This window comes from Rana temporaria, chromosome 11 (genome assembly GCF_905171775.1).
Source record: "Rana temporaria chromosome 11, aRanTem1.1, whole genome shotgun sequence".
Classification (NCBI taxonomy): domain Eukaryota; kingdom Metazoa; phylum Chordata; class Amphibia; order Anura; family Ranidae; genus Rana; species Rana temporaria.
The window spans coordinates 145,089,381-145,107,953 of record NC_053499.1 but is presented as its reverse complement, the minus strand read 5'-3'; the positions used below and the strand labels follow the sequence as shown (position 1 = coordinate 145,107,953).

The 18,573-nt window shown below is 44.5% G+C and overlaps 1 protein-coding gene and 1 non-coding gene across 2 annotated transcripts in view; both read right to left on the bottom strand.

Annotated features, from left to right (window-relative positions):
* Window positions 1–12,817, bottom strand: part of LOC120917819 (thyrotropin-releasing hormone receptor-like) — a 53,630-nt gene extending 40,813 nt beyond the window's left edge. The window contains exon 1 of the mRNA XM_040329374.1: window positions 12,729–12,817. The gene's annotated coding sequence lies outside the window, so the exon portion shown is untranslated. The remainder of the gene's footprint in view (window positions 1–12,728) is intronic.
* Window positions 7,727–7,885, bottom strand: LOC120918012. The gene has a single exon (XR_005744257.1). It is a non-coding gene; the product is annotated as a U1 spliceosomal RNA (small nuclear RNA).
* Window positions 12,818–18,573: the final 5,756 nt, after the last annotated feature.

Sequence of the window (18,573 nt, the reverse complement as noted above, 5' to 3'; positions counted from 1 at the left end):
CCGACTATTCAGATGGCCGGCCCCCTGGTGAGCACCGGCCATCTGAATAACGGCAGCTGGTTGGCTGTGGAAGTGCCTATCAGAGCAAGCGGGACGCACGGGGGGTGCGTTCCTTGCATAAGACTGACAGGCGTCTCAGCCAATCAGGTTCACCGGTTCTGGTTACCGGTAACCTGATTGGCTGAAGCGTCATCGAGGGCGGGAGAAGCAGGATGGCTGACCCCAGAAAGGTAAGTGCCAGGCGGGGGGGGGAGGGGGCATTTTACAGGGCACAGTGGCAGTTTTTTACAGGGCACAGTAGCGAAAATTGCTGGGCACAGTGGCTGCGTTTGATGGCATGGCACAGTGGCTGCATTTGATGGCATGGCACAGTGGCGAAAATTGCTGGGCACAGTGGCGAAAATTGCTGGGCACAGTGGCTGCGTTTGATGGCATGGCACAGTGGCTGCATTTGATGGCATGGCACAGTGGCGACAATTGATGGCATGGCACAGTGGCGACAATTGATGGCATGGCACAGTGGCGACAATTGATGGCACAGTGGCTGCATTTGATGGGCACAGTGAGGCTGCAATTGTTTTTTTTTGTTTGTTTGCGCCCCCCCAAAAAATTTGAGCACCAGCCGCCACTGGGTATAAGTGTATCTATAATGTCATACATGGTATATTAAAGTATCTATGGTGCAATACATAGTAAATGTATCTAAAATTGTATAAATGTATTTATAATGTCATACATAGTATATAAAATGTAGCTACAATACGATAAATAGTTTAAATATATCCATAATGTCATAAATAGTATACATAAGAATATATAATGTCATGTATACTGAATGTATCTATAATGCAAAACATAGTATACAAATATATATACACATATATAAAATAGTATAAAAATGTAGCTATAATACACTTATACTATTATAGATACATTTATGGGTATCTATAATGTCCATATATACTAGTATATAAACGTATCTATAATAGTATAAGTGTATCTAAAATGTCAGTACAAGTGTATCAATGCATCTATAATAGTATAAATGTATCTATAATGCCCAACATAGTATATAAACGTATCTATATAGTATAAATGTATCTATAATATCTATACATACTATATAAACGTATCCATATAGTATAAATGTGTCTAATATCTATACATAGTATATAAACGTATCCATATAGTATAAATGTGTCTAATATCTATACATAGTATATAAACGTATCCATATAGTATAAATGTGTCTATAATATCTATACATACTATATGGATACGTTTATATACTAACTATAAATGTGTCTTTAATAGTATACATATGTCCATACACAATATATAAATGCAACTACAATACCAGAAGTAGTATAAACATAATCATAATACTATAAAATGTAGCTATAAAGCCATGTATATACATGCATCTATCTATAATTCTATGAATGTATCCATAAGAGCATACAGAATATAAACGTATGTAAAAGCCCATAGACTGAAGAGTGATTGATTCCAGATGCACAGTTGTAGTGTAAATTCCATTTGCTGCGCTGTATTGTGGATCGGATAGATGATGACATTGTACAAAATAAAGTTTCCCCTCTTTATACATGTGGGGATATGCTGTAAGGATGAGCTGATCCCAAATATTTACCTCTGGGGAGGAAAGGGGGGGGGGGGGTGCTATCCCCTGGATCTCAGAGTCCCAGCTTGGAGAAGGAAGCCTGTTGCAGAAATATAGGAAAGTTGGGTGTCACTCACCTGTAGGTGGATGCTGCTGCTGCTGGGAGATGGTCCCTCTCCTCTCCTCTCCTGTCTGTCCTTTCCTCCTGATGCTACTGCCAGTTATAAAGGGGCTCCTCACTCTCCTGCAGCCTATGAGAGCTCAGAGCCCCTCCCCAGCCCGGGTCACCAGCACAGATGCCAGGGGGTGAATGGGAGTAAAGGGGGCACACTGTAGAGGATGAACCTGTCCCTGCATTAGATCCCCATACAGACCACAGGGAACATTCTGCAGGGATATTCTATCACCATCCAGCAATACATAGGACCTCCTGATGGCACACACAGCATCTGCCAGTCTCAGCCTTGCAGGGAGGATTGGGAGCTCCTACAAGAGGTTCTGCAGCAGTTGTTCCTGAATCTCTGGCTTCTTACGACCTGTGCCTGTGCTGTGGAAGTTCCATTGTATAGTATTACAGTGGTGGCTTTCTGTGGCTGCTGTCCATGGTGCTGAACTATCATCAGGAAAGCTCAGCAAGAGTGAGACATTCCCCTTTTAGATTGTCAGCTCCTGTGTCCTTGAACCCTTATTCCTCCCATTAACCCTTTCCTTGCTTAGTGCTGCCTAACAAGTCTGTAGGACAGGCTTTGCTCTGGGATGTGAGTTGGTGCTCAATGATTTTCCAGCCCCGGAGGAAGGAAAAAACTGTCTCCAGCACTAGGGGGCGCCACAGCACAGATGGATTATTAGTATTATTATTCACAGTTCTGGCTGGCAATGCCATTCATGAAATGCTTTGGCTGTGCCTTGGACTCTAACATACTGTCAGGGCTGATATCAGTGCCAGCAACTGTTTCGTTGAGCGAGAGATAGAACCCACAAAAAAAAAAAAAAAAAAAAAGGAAAAATTCCAAATATATATTTTTTTCTGAGCCAGGGCAATTTCATTTCAGAAAAACAGATCTTTAACAGAAAGGCATGAAATAATGTTATATCACAAGATTGTGGTACTTTAAGGGGGGGGGGTTGATTTATTTTTTTGATCCCTGGACCATAGTGACCTCAAGTCCTTAGGCACACTGGGTGTGGATGAGATCCTGTCTTTTTTGGTGAAAGGCATAATTGCACCCAGGGTCAGGACTAGGCGTGGACGAGAGGAGCTGCTGCTCTGGGCACTGTGGTATTATGTGAAGTAGAGGGGTGCCACAAGGAGAGTGGGAGGGGTAAGGGGATTTGGGTTGGAAGAAGGAATTTGGGGGGGGGGAAGGGTGACAGGGGGTTGCTAAGAATTGTGATTTAGAGGGATTTGTGTTGGAAGGGGGTATGGAGGAAATATTTGTGCTAGGAGGGGGGGGGGGATTTGGTGGGGAATGGTGTTTGGAGGGGGATTTGAAGTGGGGATGAGAAGATGTGTACTAGGAGGGGACATTTAAGGTATGGGGGGGGATTTGTGCTAGGAGGGGTGAATGAATATTTTTTTTTGGGGGGGGGGGGCGGCAAGGATTTGTGCCGAGAGGGGAATTTCAGAAGATCTGTACTAGGAGGGGACATTCAAGGGATGGGGGGGGGGTATTTGGTGGGGAATGGTGCTGGGAGGGGGGATTTGAAGTGGGCATGAGAAGAGGTGTACTAGGAGGGGACATGTGCTAGGAGGGGTGAAATTAATATATTTTTTTTGAGGGGGGGGCAAGGATTTGTGCCGAGAGGGGAATTTCAGCAGGGGTATTTGTACTGGGAGGAGGGGGGATTTATGCTTAGAGGCAGGGCCATCTTAATGCAAGGGCACTCCTGGTCCCAGGTACATGGGGGCCCCACAATAATCTTGCATTACAAAATGCTTGCCAACTGTCCCGGATTTGCTGGGACAGTCACGCTTTTTACTAAACTGTCCCAATATGGTTGCGTCTCGGGAAGTGTCCCAGAACCTATACTGTGCCCTCCTGATCCCAGTAAGCCTGGGAGAAGAGGTAAGAAGTCAGCACCCCCCGCTTCTCACTTTAATGTGACATGTAATTTTGGACAGCCCCCCCAAAGCCCCCCCTCCCCCGCTACTCAACTTTAATGGGACATGGCATTTTGCTTGGGGCCCCAGGGAGGTCAGGATCGGCACTGAGTCCGAGGTAGATTGCGTAGTCGAGTCGAGAATTGATGATTGTTCCAACTACTACTAGCAGGTGGAGAAGATAGTGAGATCCGCTGACCACTGATCCTATTTGTGCGTCCATAGTCATGTCTGAGTCAAAGATGACTCTGAGGCTTTTGACTTTGGTACTTAGGGCGATGGTTTGTCCAAGGATGGTGGGCGGTGTGCATGTAGTCCTAGAGTTTTTCTTTCAGTTTGCGTGGAGAAAGAGAAGTTCTGTTTTTGATCCATTAAGTTTGAGGGAGCTCTCCGTCATCCAATAATCGATCAAGGAGAGGCAATTTTCTAGTGCGTGGTATTGGTCTTTTTTGTCGGTGATGCAAAGGTAAAGTTGAGTGTCATCGGCGTAGGAATGGTAGAGCAGGTCCTGTTTGCTGATGATTTTGAGGAGTGGGCGGAGGTAGATGTTAAAGAGCACGGGCGAAAGGGGTGATCCTTGAGGGACTCCGCATCTAATTGTACGTGCTTCCAAAGTGAAGGCTCCTAGTTCCACTGTCTGAGATCGATTCTCTAGGAAGGATGCGGACCAGGGTAGATCAGAGTCGGCGACTCCACCTACTTCTGTGAGACGAGGGAGTAGAGTTTTGTGGCCTACTGTGTGGCCCGTCCACACCATGTCGTTGGCAGCAATGCATGTTACATGCATCAGTACAGTTGTTATGAATGTACAGTACAGTTGTTATGAATGTACAGTACAATGTGTTGCCATGAGCTGCCAAAAATTGATGCATGCGCAATTTTTTTTTTTGGTAGCGCACAATATCATAGGTTAATGTGTTGTCACGCATTGTGCTGCACAGTATGGCATGTGCGTTGACAGGTGCATTGTGGTGCCATTCAGAATGAATGCCACCGCATCACAGCAACGCGTTTTACAAGCTAGTAATAGAATTCCTGCGAGCCTCAAACAACCCAAAGCCTAACAGATATCACCAACCAGCTGCAAGTGTTACACACGTCTCAGAAGCTCATGCACATAGACAAAAATAGGAAATTATACGCTGTGCTTTGGAATATCACACAATAAATGCGTGCTGAAGACTAACACAAACACATGTAGTGTTAATGTGACGTAAGTGACATATGTGACATAGATGTGTTATGACCAAAATAAAAAAGAATTATGTAAATTTAAAACATTAATAATAAAGTGCTCATGTGCATCCAAGTGCTTTGTAACACAGATAGAAGTGTCTGGTGGTACATAGGGAACAACACTAGTCCCACTTTAAATAGCAAAAAATGCTATTGTGCAAAAAAAAAAAATTTTTTTTATAAAACAATGCTCTGACAGTCCCGTTGAAAAAAGTAGAGATGTGCACTGCTGAAAAATTCTGTGGGTATTACAGATGTCTGTGGGTATTACAGTGGCGGGGTGATGTCTGTGGGTATTACAGTGGCGGGGTGATGTCTGTGGGTATTACAGTGGCGGGGGTGATGTCTGTGGGTATTACAGTGGGGGGGAGATGTCTGTGGGTATTACAGTGGCGGGAGATGTCTGTGGGTATTACAGTGGCGGGGAGATGTCTGTGGGTATTACAGTGGCGGGGAGATGTCTGTGGGTATTACAGTGGCGGGGAGATGTCTGTGGGTATTACAGTGGCGGGGAGATGTCTGTGGGTATTACAGTGGCGGGGAGATGTCTGTGGGTATTACAGTGGGGGGAGATGTCTGTGGATATTACAGTGGGGGGAGATGTCTGTGGATATTACAGTGGGGGGAGATGTCTGTGGGTATTACAGTGGCGGGGAGATGTCTGTGGGTATTACAGTGGCGGGGAGATGTCTGTGGGTATTACAGTGGCGGGGTGATGTCTGTGGGTATTACAGTGGCGGGGAGATGTCTGTGGATATTACAGTGGGGGGAGATGTCTGTGGATATTACAGTGGGGGGGAGATGTCTGTGGATATTACAGTGGGGGGAGATGTCTGTGGATATTACAGTGGGGACTATATAAGTGGTGATCCGAAAAATGTATGTGCGTTATAATTAATCAAAATTAGTCAATAAAAAAAAAAAAAATTGAATAATCGAACACGAACATTTTAATCAGTATATATCTATATCTATCAATGTTGTTACATAAGCATTGGCTTGTAAAATTTTTTAGAAAGCTGTAAACACTAAGGCATGGATGTCCAACCTTTTGACCCCCACATTGGAAGAAGAGGAATGGTCTTGGTCGCACATAAAATCCACAAACAACAAGGATAGTCTTCTGCACTCCTCCTAGTTCTGCCAGTTTCTCCAGCTGTAAGGAAAAGTTTTCATCCCATTATGAAGAGGACAATGAGAAGAATTCTCATTTTCTGCCACCAATGTGATCTCTCATAAAGTAAGCTCCCAAGATTGATTTCAGCTTTTGTAACACCGGTGTAAGTTGTTGCGATCAATGTTCTGTAATTATCTAGTTAGCAGGGCCAAGAAAAGACTCAGCATCATCAAATCCAACCTTCATAAAGTCTGAAAGAATTCAGAGAAGCAAAAGAAATGAAATCATTGCTAATCCCATGAGCAACATCAGGTAGGATCCTTCCATGAATGGCGAATGCCATCCAAGGGGCAGATAAGGCACAAAGGGCCAAATCCTCAAAAGAGATACGACGGAGTAATTGCTGTTACTCCGTTGTATCCCTGGTCCTAACTATGGAACTGATCCACAGAATCAGTTTCCCATAGTTAGGGAGAAGATCCGACATGTGTAATTGAATTTTTTTTTTTTTTTGAAAAGCCTATGGCGTGTGAACACACCCAAAAAACTCCACCCGGTGCAGAAAAAATGTGCACACACATAAAGAGTGTTCACAAAAACGTGCAGACGGGTGCAACGTCAAGTGGTCCTCCTGTGAAGAGGGACCCAAACCCTGATCCCCCGGGGGCGTTAGGCTCCAGACGGGGACTGAGGTACTGTGGTCCGAGCAACCGAAGCCGACACGGACCCAACTTCCTCGGAGGGACTGCCGAAACAGAACCCTCCCAGTACTAGGTGGGGCTCCCCCAAAGGGAGACCCCATGAGAGCAGGCGAACTAAGCCAGAAGGCCATGTCCACCCACTCCCAAGACGTTCAGGGCTGGCCCGAGGACCCGCACCCTACTAATCACACAGTGACAAAACGTGCACAACAAAAAAAGACAAAAAAGTGACAAACACAGGCTTAAATAAAATAAAGTGGGGGAAGGGATAGTGGAGAGGAGAGTGAAAGAAGTGGCCATTGTGGTGAAACAATGACCAGGCCCTCCGGCCAGGAATAAAAAATTCCTCCGGCCCAGGAGGCAGGTGCTAAAAAAAGCGTGTATCTGGTGCAGTGACCGTGGTATCCTTCAATCAATGTGTCCCTCACACACAGTGATCTTCAGATACCCCTGGACTGCCACTCCAGGGGCACATGCACGATAGGCTTTTCGTTCCATATCCGACCCCCCGACCGGCCAGTGCAGCCCTCCACCCCTGCCAGCTAGAGAGCCCTTCAAGGTTTTCTTGGAGAACTGCCGCTCAGGTAACAGCCTCCACCAATACTATCCCCTCCAGACCCTCCGTCAACCAAGCGGATTTGCATGGCTCTACCCCGTCTTATCCCAGGGCATTACCAGCTCCTCCAACCGGATCGCTGACAGAGATAGCACTTACACCAGCCAGCCAGAAGGCCAGACTAGAACTCGGCAAAAAGACCAAGACCAAGCGCAGTACCCATCCTCACCAGAAGCACCCTTCCAGATGGCTCAGACTCAACCATGGGCCGGCCCCCAGTATTCTGTCGGGCAGCACAGCGTAGTCCCTGCTGAAACCATCCTTCCAGGTGCAATGACGTCATTGGATTGCATCCACCCTCCCCATGTAGGAGGTGCTTCAGCGCTCCGCTGACAACTGATAAGGACAAATACCACACCCAGTCCCAGCCAAAAGTCCGAGAAGCGGCAGGGAAGACAACCACGATCAGCACGGCCTAGAGTGTGCAATAGCCGTGCCTCGCCCTGGGAGAACCACCTTCATGATCATGGTGTCTCCCCTGCCAGGTAAGTAATGGGTGGGATGGGATCTCCAACCCTGTGTTCGGGTCTTGAGGATAGCCAGCAGGGTGTGTGCCCAGGTGCACACAGCCCATATAACGAGGGGCTGGTGAGAGCAAAAGGGTGGAAGAAGGTGGAGCACTGGCTGCTATTGAGAGAATCTCTGGGTGAGGATAGACGCTGTGTGCGTCCAAGGAGTCCAAGGCTGTGTGCGTCCAAGGGGCTTGAAGCTGTGTGCGTTTAAGGAGCCCAAAGCTGTGTGCATCCAAGACTGTGGGCCTGGAAGAGCTGGTGCCTTGAATGTCCCAGTCATTGGCATCAGTGTGAGAAATAATGCCTCATCATTGGTATCAGTGGGAGGAATAGAGCTCCAGCTCCGTCATTGGGCGGAAAAATGCCACATCTTTGGTATCAGTGGAAGGAATAGTGCCCCATCATTGATATCAGTGGGAGGAATAGAGTCCCATCATTGGTATCAGTGGGAGGAATAGTGTCCCATCATTGGTATCAGTGGGAGGAATAGTGTCCCATCATTGGTATCAGTGGGAGGAATAGTGTCCCATCATTGGTATCAGTGGGAGGAATAGTGCTCCATCATTGGTATCAGTGGGAGGAATAGTGTCCCATCATTGATATCAGTGGGAGGAATAGTGCTCCATCATTGGTATCAGTGGGAGAAATAGTGCTCCATCATTGGTATCAGTGGGAGGAATAGTGTCCCATCATTGATATCAGTGGGAGGAATAGTGCCACATCATTGGTATCAGTGGGAGGAAAAGTGTCCCATCATTGGTATCAGAGGGAGGAATAATGGCCCATCATTTTTCTCAGTGGGAGGAATAGAGTCTTATTAGTATCAGTGGGAAGAACAGTGCCCTGTCATTGGTATCCGTGAGAGGAATAGTGCCCCATCATTGGTATCAGTGGGAGTAATAGTGCCCCAAGGACTGGATAAAGGCAAGAAATGGGCCGCATCTGGCCCCTGGGCCACAGTTTGGAGACCACTGCTCTATATGAATCTTTATATAACTAGAGGGGTCACCAGCAGGATGAAAGAGGTTTTGATTCCTGTACGTTTTAGTTATAGACTCCAAAAATCCATACTTTGTAGAAGATGTTGCTGTGACTTCCTGTATGACATTCATCTTCTTAGGTTTGAATGCACCCAGGGTAGTCACAAGCTTCAATGTCCCCCCTCCACAGTGTTTTTCTCTCCAGGGCACACTGTGTGGATGTATGCGCTGGAGAGACAATTGTTCCTGATGGTGGACGCAGGTGTTATTGTTGACCGATGCACCTAGTAGACGGAAAATTGGCATTGAGCGCTGAAAGCTACAATTACCACAAAGGGGGGACTGTGACCAGAAGACGTTTCGCACCCATAAACTGTTAATCACACAGACAGCAGAGAGCGGAGCGGATAGTGCCAAGATGAACCTTTCCTTGGCGAGAAACACGAAGGAGGACCGGTTACAAAAGGAAAATTGGTCTCACACCATGGAAGGAAGAACTTCTGTAGAATAGTTACTTTATTGTCAAAGGACGTAAAAAAGACGTTACAGGAACATTGGTAGATCGGTTTCACACGGATAACTTGTGCTTGTTCACAATAAAAATGTAGCCCCAAACCTGAGCTATTTAAAATCTCCACACGAAAGTAATGCAACAAAAAGAGCCCGATTGAATTGGCTGATCATCATGTATAGCAATTAAACACACCAGATAAAATCATTAAATCACAAAGTGTATAAAAACTAGACTTGAAAAGACTGACATAATGAAGATAGAACAAAGAGTACAGCATGAGGAGAATATAATTACATACATACATAAAAAAAAAAAAAAAAAAAATTAGAAAAAGTGCAGCGCAAAACTCAAATATATAAATGATACTGGTATACTCAAACACCAATACCATAAGTGTGAATATGAATATGCAGAAAAAATGAAAAAATAAAAAAAAAATTATTAAAAATTAAATATAATTCAAACAAACAGTCCAAAAGTCCATAAGTGTCAGAAGATGAGTGAATTAAACGAAAATAAATCTCCACCACGTGACAATCCACCAAAATTTTGAAGTGATCCCTCCACCGTTGTAGATGGCTACTCTCACCTTCATATATGGACCACTGAGTTAACAGATGGTCAGTAAAGCAAATCAAATAGGCAGGTCATGAACAGGAACCAGGCTGATGTATTAGATCCTCATAAGACAACCAAACCGCAAAGGACAGGTGCATGTAAAGAGATAATCACAGACTAAGTGCTTACTGTTGCAATGTGTGGATTTATTCTTAAAAGAAGCAAAAGTCAGGCTACTCACATTTGGCCAGCCAAAAAACGGCATGAAGTAACAATCTTTAGGAATGAACAGCAGATGAGCGACGTGATGTTTCAGGCTCCTAAACCACCGGTGGTTTAGGAGCCTGAAACATCACATCGCTCATCTGCTGTTCATTCCTAAAGATTGTTACTTCATGCCGTTTTTTGTCCGGCCAAATGTGAGTAGCCTGACTTTTGCTTCTTTTAAAGAATAAATCCACACATTGCAACAGTAAGCACTTAGTCTGTGATTATCTCTTTACATGCACCTGTCCTTTGCGGTTTGGTTGTCTTATGAGGATCTAATACATCAGCCTGGTTCCTGTTCATGACCTGCCTATTTGATTTGCTTTACTGACCATCTGTTAACTCAGTGGTCCATATATGAAGGTGAGAGTAGCCATCTACAACGGTGGAGGGATCACTTCAAAATTTTGGTGGATTGTCACGTGGTGGAGATTTATTTTCGTTTAATTCACTCATCTTCTGACACTTATGGACTTTTGGACTGTTTGTTTGAATTGTATTTAATTTTTAATATTTTTTTTTTTTTTTTTTTCATTTTTTCTGCATATTCATATTCACACTTATGGTATTGGTGTTTGAGTATACCAGTATCATTTATATATTTGAGTTTTGCGCTGCACTTTTTCTATTTTATTTTTTACTTGTTTAGGATTTTTGCGAATTTCCCTTAGTGTTCAGCTGGCATTACCAGTGATCTGAACCCTGGGGGTCTGTATCACATAAATACACTTTAATATCATCATTTTTTGATCTATATATTTGCGCTGATTGCACCCTGTTTTTTATATAAAAAAAAAACCCCCAAAAAAGTACCTAGAGAGAATCAAAAATCAAACCAAAGCTAAATGAATATAAAATATACAATAATTAGTTTGTTAAACCGGAACATAGAAAACAGAAGAAGCAACCACTAAATCTAAAAATGAGAACATATAATAGATTGTAAAAAAAAAAAAAAAAAAAAAAAAATACACATAGAAAAATGATTGTATAAAATAAAAACCATATACAGTGGAACCTTGGATTACGAGCATAATCCGTTCCAGAAGAATGCTCGTAATCCAAAGCACTTGCATATCAAAGCTAGTTTTCCCATAGAAGTTAATGGAAATTTAAAAAAATTGTTCCGCATTGACTTCTATGTCATGCAATACCGCATGTGGCCAGAGGTGGGGGGGGGCACTTGAGAGCCTCGGAAACACTTGGAAAGGCCCAAGGACAGCTTGGCTGAACTTGGAAAACCTTGAAAAAAGGCTTGGGAACAGAGTATTTCCGAACGGCTAAGCTCGGCTCCGCTCGTTTTGCGAGACAACAAACTGAGTCAGGATTTTTTTTTAAAACAGTGCTCGTATTGCGAAACGCTCATTAACTGCGTTACTCGCAATTTGAGGTTTCACTGTATAAATATATATATGTGCATAGAAACAGATCCCAAACTCGGGCTTGGATGATGGCCGTTATCCAAGCCTGAGGAAGGAGTACGAATACTCCGAACGCGAGCACCGCCCCCGCTGATCCGACCCAGAAGTGACGTCATCCGAAGTGTACCACCGATCGTAGTCCCATCCATCTGGAAGCACCGTGCACCAGTAGTGTGGCCGGAGGACAAACCTGATCACGGACACCAGTCCACACCAGTGACATTGGACTCTTCCCTCACCCGGAAGTTGGAGCGGATGAAACCCCATTATGCCTGTCTTCACCACAATCTTGTGAGTGTACTCAATTAAGTTTTTTTTTATTAAACTGCATACTTACTGCACTTAGATGGCACTGTTCTCTGTTCCCCTTTAATGAAGTATTATCACAACCTTGTGGACTACAATATTATAGGACTACTTAAAGATAGTAAAGAACCACCAAGATAGGGTAAGTGGCGGGCAGACAGCGAGCGGGGGGAAGGGGGGGGTCACAGTGGCGGCATTTGATGGCACAGTGGCTGCGTTTGATGGGCACGGTGGCTGCGTTTGATGGGCACGGCGGCTGCGTTTGATGGGCACGGCGGCTGCGTTTGATGGGCACGGCGGCTGCGTTTGATGGGCACGGCAGCTGCGTTTGATGGGCACAGTGGCTGCGTTCGATGGGCACCGGGGGGCTGCAATTTTTTCAGAATTTTTCAGTTTGTTTTCGCCCCCCCAAATATTTTGAGCACCAGCCGCCACTGCATCCAAGTATCAATATTAATAAAGTATGATCACAGCCTTGTGGAATACAATAATATATGAATACTTAAAGATAGTAAAGACCCACGGAGACAGGGTAAATGGCGGGTAGAGCGGGGGGTCACAGTGGCGGCATTTGATGGGCACAGTGGCGGCATTCAGGTAGTTTCTTTCAAATCTGGCGGGTTGCTAGCTTTATTTAGAAGAGGTTTGCAAAGCCATAAAAATAAATAAAAACGGTAAAGTAAGACCTTGCCTTTTGGCGCTAAACTAAACAGTAGACTACTCTCTATACAGTGCGGGGCTGGTCCCAGTCACCCACAAAACATGTGGTAAAGCAAACCTTCTTAAGTCCAAACAGCTCCTCTCTCTCGGATTCCCTTCTGAGTCTCAGGCCAGGGCTCTCCTGTGCTCTCTTCCTGATCATTTAAAGTCCACCTGAGCGTGGACTCAAGTGGACCAGAACACCCGGACCGGAATCAAGCCTGCCACAGAGGCTGGAAAAAAACCCGGGCCGGATTCCCGCTCAGTCTCTTACCACCGAACGTATGCGAGGAGAGAGATACCGATTATCTATTACCTTGCCTCGCGTAGCGTCACAATATGTACTGTATGTACCTGAATATTCAACTTGGAATTATCTAAACCTATGAGAGATGAGGTTTGCCCCCCCCATTGAATGCCTTTACTTACCTTGTTTCAGCTTGAGAGTCAACGTGCATCTGAGATCTAGTAGTTGCTGCCCGGCTTACTGCCTGATTTCTCACATAATAAAGTACAACCTGGCATCACAGTACCGACACAATGCCTTCATCTGCTTTTCTGCCAAAAGGATGGTGCCATTCTTTGTTCAGGGCATCATCCAGGGTCCCCATCTACTTCCTGGGTGAGTTGCTGTCTCAGAGATGACACAATTAAAAGATTGATGACATCATCTCAGCCTAGGCCAAGTGCCCAGACTGAAACTCCAAAGATGGCTTCTTTATCATCAAAGGTAGAACTGTTCTGAATCAGGTATCACGTAGCAGGAAAATTTATTCTAAGGCTAGTTTAAACATCTATTAACCAGATTCAGAGAGACTTACGACGGCGTAAGTCTTGCGCGCATTCTTAAACTGAGATATAACGCCTCACTGTTGCCAAGATACGACCAACGTAAGTCTCTACGCCGTCTTATCTTGGCTGCATATTTTACGCTGGCCGCTAAGGGCGTGTTACGTGGATTTACACGTGAATTGTAAATTAGCAAAATACGCCGATTCACGAACGTACGTACGCCCGTCGCAGTAAGCTACGCCGTTTACGTAAGACATACGCCGTCGGTAAAGATAAAACACCTCTATAGGTGTCGCAGCCCATGCAAGGTATGGACGACGGAACAGCCGTCGTATTTTACGTCGTTTGCGTAAGCGTACGTGAATGGGGCTGGGCGTAGGTTAGGTTCACGTCGAAAGCATAGAGTATTTACGTGATTCTGAGCATGCACGCGCATGCGCCGTACCAACGGCCCTTCATTTACATGGGGTCATGGTTACTTTACATGGAGCACGCCCACTACCTGACAAATTTGAATTAGGCGGGGTTACGCCGGGCCATTTACGATAACTTAGGGAGCAAGTGCTTGTGAATACTGTACTTGCCTTCTCTAAGTTATGTCGGCGTAGCGCATTTGAGATGTGCTACGCCCGCCTTAAACATACGCCGCTTTACGTGGAATCCCTGGCTATATGTATCTATTAACATCTTGGGAACGCACACGCGCCTTCCTGGCACACACAGAAAAGCACTTCCCTTAGCAGACGCATTGCAAACGTGCGTGTTTTCACGAGCGTAAAAACTGCACGGTGCCGCAGCATTGTACAAATTGGTGCATTTTTGGAAAACAGTCAAAGACCTTTGTTTCTTGTGCGTAGCTCAGCCCATTGAAATGAATGGGCTGCTCTACATGTGACAAACGGGAATGAGCCCAGGCTTGGTGGCAGCTCTAGGTGTGAACCAAAGCCTTAGCAACTAGCTGCACTTTTTGACACTGTTATGCACTATAAGGAGCTGAAGACATTATTGGGTGTTTTTATATAAAAAAAAGTTGCCATTTAAAAATGCATGTACATTTATTCTATGTGAATTCCAGCAAAATCAAATGTTATTAGGCTATTTTTCTCTCCAGGTTTGAATGTTCTTCATTTATAGGAATAGCATGAATTAGGAAACACTGCATTATGGGCACTAGATGAAGCTGATGATCATAGTAAATAAGTATTTTTTTTTTTCCATCGTCATCAGCTCCATCTAGTGGCCATGATGCAGTATTTTCTAAATTTATGAAATTCTTATGAATTAAGAGAGGAAAAAATGAAAAGGCAAACACTCACAAAGCCACATCCGTAAACTGAAGCAAAAACATAGAAGGCTACTTAGTAAAGTAACCAAAGATCTGACTTTTAAGGCATGGAAACACTGGAGAAGTATAAGTCAAAACGATATTTATTGGGAAAAGTACATAATAGATATACAGTATTCAAGAGTTAAAGATCACATAAAATGATGTAGGCCCGGATTTACAAAGCACTTACGCCGACGTATAACAAGTTACGCCGACATAAGTGCAAATGTGCACCGTCGTATCTGTGCGCCGGACCCACAAACAGAGATGCGCCTAAAACCAAGCTACACCCCGCCGACGTATCTTGCTTACGCCGGCGTAGAGTGGGTGCACATTTAGACTAGGAGCATGGTGCCGCTCCCATTGATTAGTCATTCAAATATGCAAATGAGGGAAATACGGCGATTCACGAACCTGCGTGCGCCCGACGCAGGCTACGAGAGGTGCGCGTAAGTTGTACGTCCGGCGTAAAGTTAAGCCCCTAAAGGAGGTGCAACCCAGCAGCAGACATGCAAAGGTCTGCACCATGGAACACAGAGCCGCCAAGCGGGCGTATTTTACGTTAGACATGTGTCTGGCTGGGCGTAGGTTACGTTCATGGCGTACGCAGTGATCCGGCGTATCTTAGGCAGTTGTTCCGACGTGGTTGTGAGAATGCGCAGGGGGATGCGTCCACGTCACCGCGCATGCGCAGTTCGTTAAACGTACTTGTCTGGCGCTCAGACCATCATTTGCATGGGGTCACGCCTCATTTGCATGGGTTCGCATGGGTCAAGCCCACTTCCACCTACGCCTACCTGCGTCTTCGAAACCTACGCCACGCCGACGCAGTGTTGGGAGCACTGGCTTCCTGAATTCCATGCTTGCCTCTCTGCGCTGCGTCGGCGTGGTGTACGGCGTTTGCGTTACGGCGGCGTAATGTGCGCCCAACTCTCTGTGAATCTGGGCCAGAGTTTGTACAATGAGCCCTTTTATGTCTACGCTTTTCACTGTTGGGCTTCTTCAGGACAGCCATCAGGGTTCAAAAGGGATGACAAACAAAGAGAACTAGTCTCGCTATCTGCAATGAGATACATTCAAATTATAAATCTGACATACAAACATATATCATACATTTGTTATTGTTTAAAAAGGCATATGCTAGAATATCTTGGTGGATAGCCAAGGGACAAGAGGATGAAATGAAGAGCATCGGACCTGGAGAGGAAATAGCCTAATAACATTTTGACTTTGGCTGGCATTTGCAGAGAACAAAAATGTATTTGCATTTATTTTTTTATAGTTACCCCTTTATATGGAACTGCCAATTGACAGGCTGACTCAAGCTGATGTATGAGGCTTGATAAATGAAGTCAAGAAAGGAGGCCCATAGACCTTTTATTGGTATTCCTGCACAATTATAATAATTTAGGACTGTATATTCAGATTATTGGGTAAGCCCGGCCATGACTGGTTCTCATGTAGCGTACGTCGGTAATGAGTCAATCATTTTATGATTCAGCAGCACTCAATGACAAACAATAGACACGTTAAGCTCCGATTTTGCCTGTTGAGTACCAGCTGTAAGCTTACCAAGGTGCCTTCACTGACGTCTGAATACCAGACTGTGGGCACTACAGTGACAGAACGTAAAACTCTCATAACTCATGGCAACCAACCGGATTTCAGCGCTGAGCAGAGAAGAGCATTGAAGGGTGGTTTCTGTAGCTCACAAGACAACACTCTCTACCTTACAAAATGAGCAGCTACTCCTTTGAGCATAGTGGCCCAATTATTAATACGCTTTGACGCTATAGAGTTACAATAGAGTCTCTCTCACATGATGGGTTACTAAACATAGCGCAGAGACACTTTACTCAATCCAGGAGAATTTGCTGCAGGAAAATGTGCGCTATTAATAAAAGATGCGCTAAGCTCCGGGGCAGCCGGAATCTCAGGCACAAAGGTTCACAAAGTAGTCAAATCAATATTTAAGGGCCGTCAGGCAAAATGCAACGCTGTATAAATAATATACTCTTATTTGCACATTTCATGCATCGTGCCCTCCAGTGATGGATAGTGAGAGATATTGTTAATAGGTGTTGTGTGTCTCTGAGCAAAATTCAGCCGAATTTCTGCACAGATCTAAGCTGAAAAATAAATATTACAAGTAGTTTGTTAATATTCGAAGGCCTTGTCCAGGAGTCATGCTGGGTTCTTCATTGTGTCTGGGCTGAGGAGCCTGGAAGGGCCAATGTAAGATGGCCTCTCATGTCTTCCTCTTCCTTTCCTTCTGCCCTTTCCGATTTCCCTTACATTTTCCTCCTCATCCTATTCCCCTAATCTCCCTTTTTGTCCTCGACCTCCTTTTTCTCTTCTTCTCATCCTCCTACCCGTCTTTTCATCTGCCTTATCTTCGTCTTCCTTCTCCTCATCCTCCTTCTCATCTTCTTTCTCCTTTTTTTTTTAACCTTAAGCTCATCTTCCTTCTCCTCTTCTTCCTTCGTCTCCTCTTTATCATTCTGCTCTTTTCATCTTTCTTCTTCTCCTCTTTCTTTTATTCTTCTTTCTTGACATGTTTTTCCTTATTTTCATCCTCCTTCTCTTCCTTCTCCTTCTCATCCCTTTCCTTCTCTTCTTCCTCTTTATCCAACTTCTCCTCATTGTCTTCTCTTTCTCCTCCTTTTACTTTACTTCTCTTCTTCTTCCACTTTCTTATCTTCCTTATCTTCTTCTTTTTTTCTCTTGATCTTTCTTTTCTTCTTCTTCCTTATCCTCCTTCTTTTCTTCATCTTTCTCCTCTTCTACCTTCTTTTCATTCTCCTTCTTCCTTCTCATTCTTCTTTTTTTCTTATTTCTCCTCATCGTCCTTCTTCTATTTCATGTTTTGCTTTCTCCTCATCCTCCTTGTCCTCATTCTTCAACTACCTCATCCTCTTCTTATTCCTTCTCCTCCTGCTCAGCCTCATACTAAATTTCATTCTCTTTATCCTCCTCCTCATTCTCTTTTTTTTATTTTCCTCCTACTTCTCTTTTACTTTCTTCTTGTCAGGGCTGGGCTCAGCCCTTCCTTCTCTGAGCTGGCCGTTCAGCTGTCGCTAATTGCCAGCTCCTATCTCTCCACAGTGACTTACCTGTTGATGTTTCTGCTTGTCAGTCCTGCCTACTTAAGCCTTCCAGTTCAGATGATCTCTGCCTTCACCTTGGTCAACATCACAGAGACTTTCTCCTGCGTTCCTGTTGAAAACTTTGCTTGGCTGACATCCCTTCTGGCTCCTGATCCTGCTTGCTGTTCTACTACGTTCATCTCTGGCTCCCTGACCTTTGGCTTGTCTGAGTATCCGATACGGTTCCTGAACTCTGGCTATGTTTTGACTACGCTTACTTTGTTTATCTTTTTATTATTATTATTATTATTATTATTATTATTAAACAAGTGTGATTTAACTGTACTCCTGTCTCGGTCTGATTCATGGTTTCTGTCACTTCTCTTCTTACGCCTCTTCTTCTTACACTTCCTTATCTTTCCCTTTTTATCCTTATCTTCCTTTTCTTCTTCCCTTTCCTCACCCTCCTTCTTATTTTCTTCATCTTTCTCATCTTCTACCTTCTTTCCATTCTCCTTCTTAATTCTCATTTTTCTTATTTCTTCCCATCTTCCTTCTTCTATTTCATGTTTTTCTTTCTCCTTGTCCTCATTCTTCAATGACCTCAACCTCCTCTTCCTCCTTCTCCTCCTGCTCAGCCTCGTACAAAACTGTTGACGCCATTTAATTAGATATTTTTTATATCGACTAGCTGGGGAATTTTTGTATTGTGCAGTGTA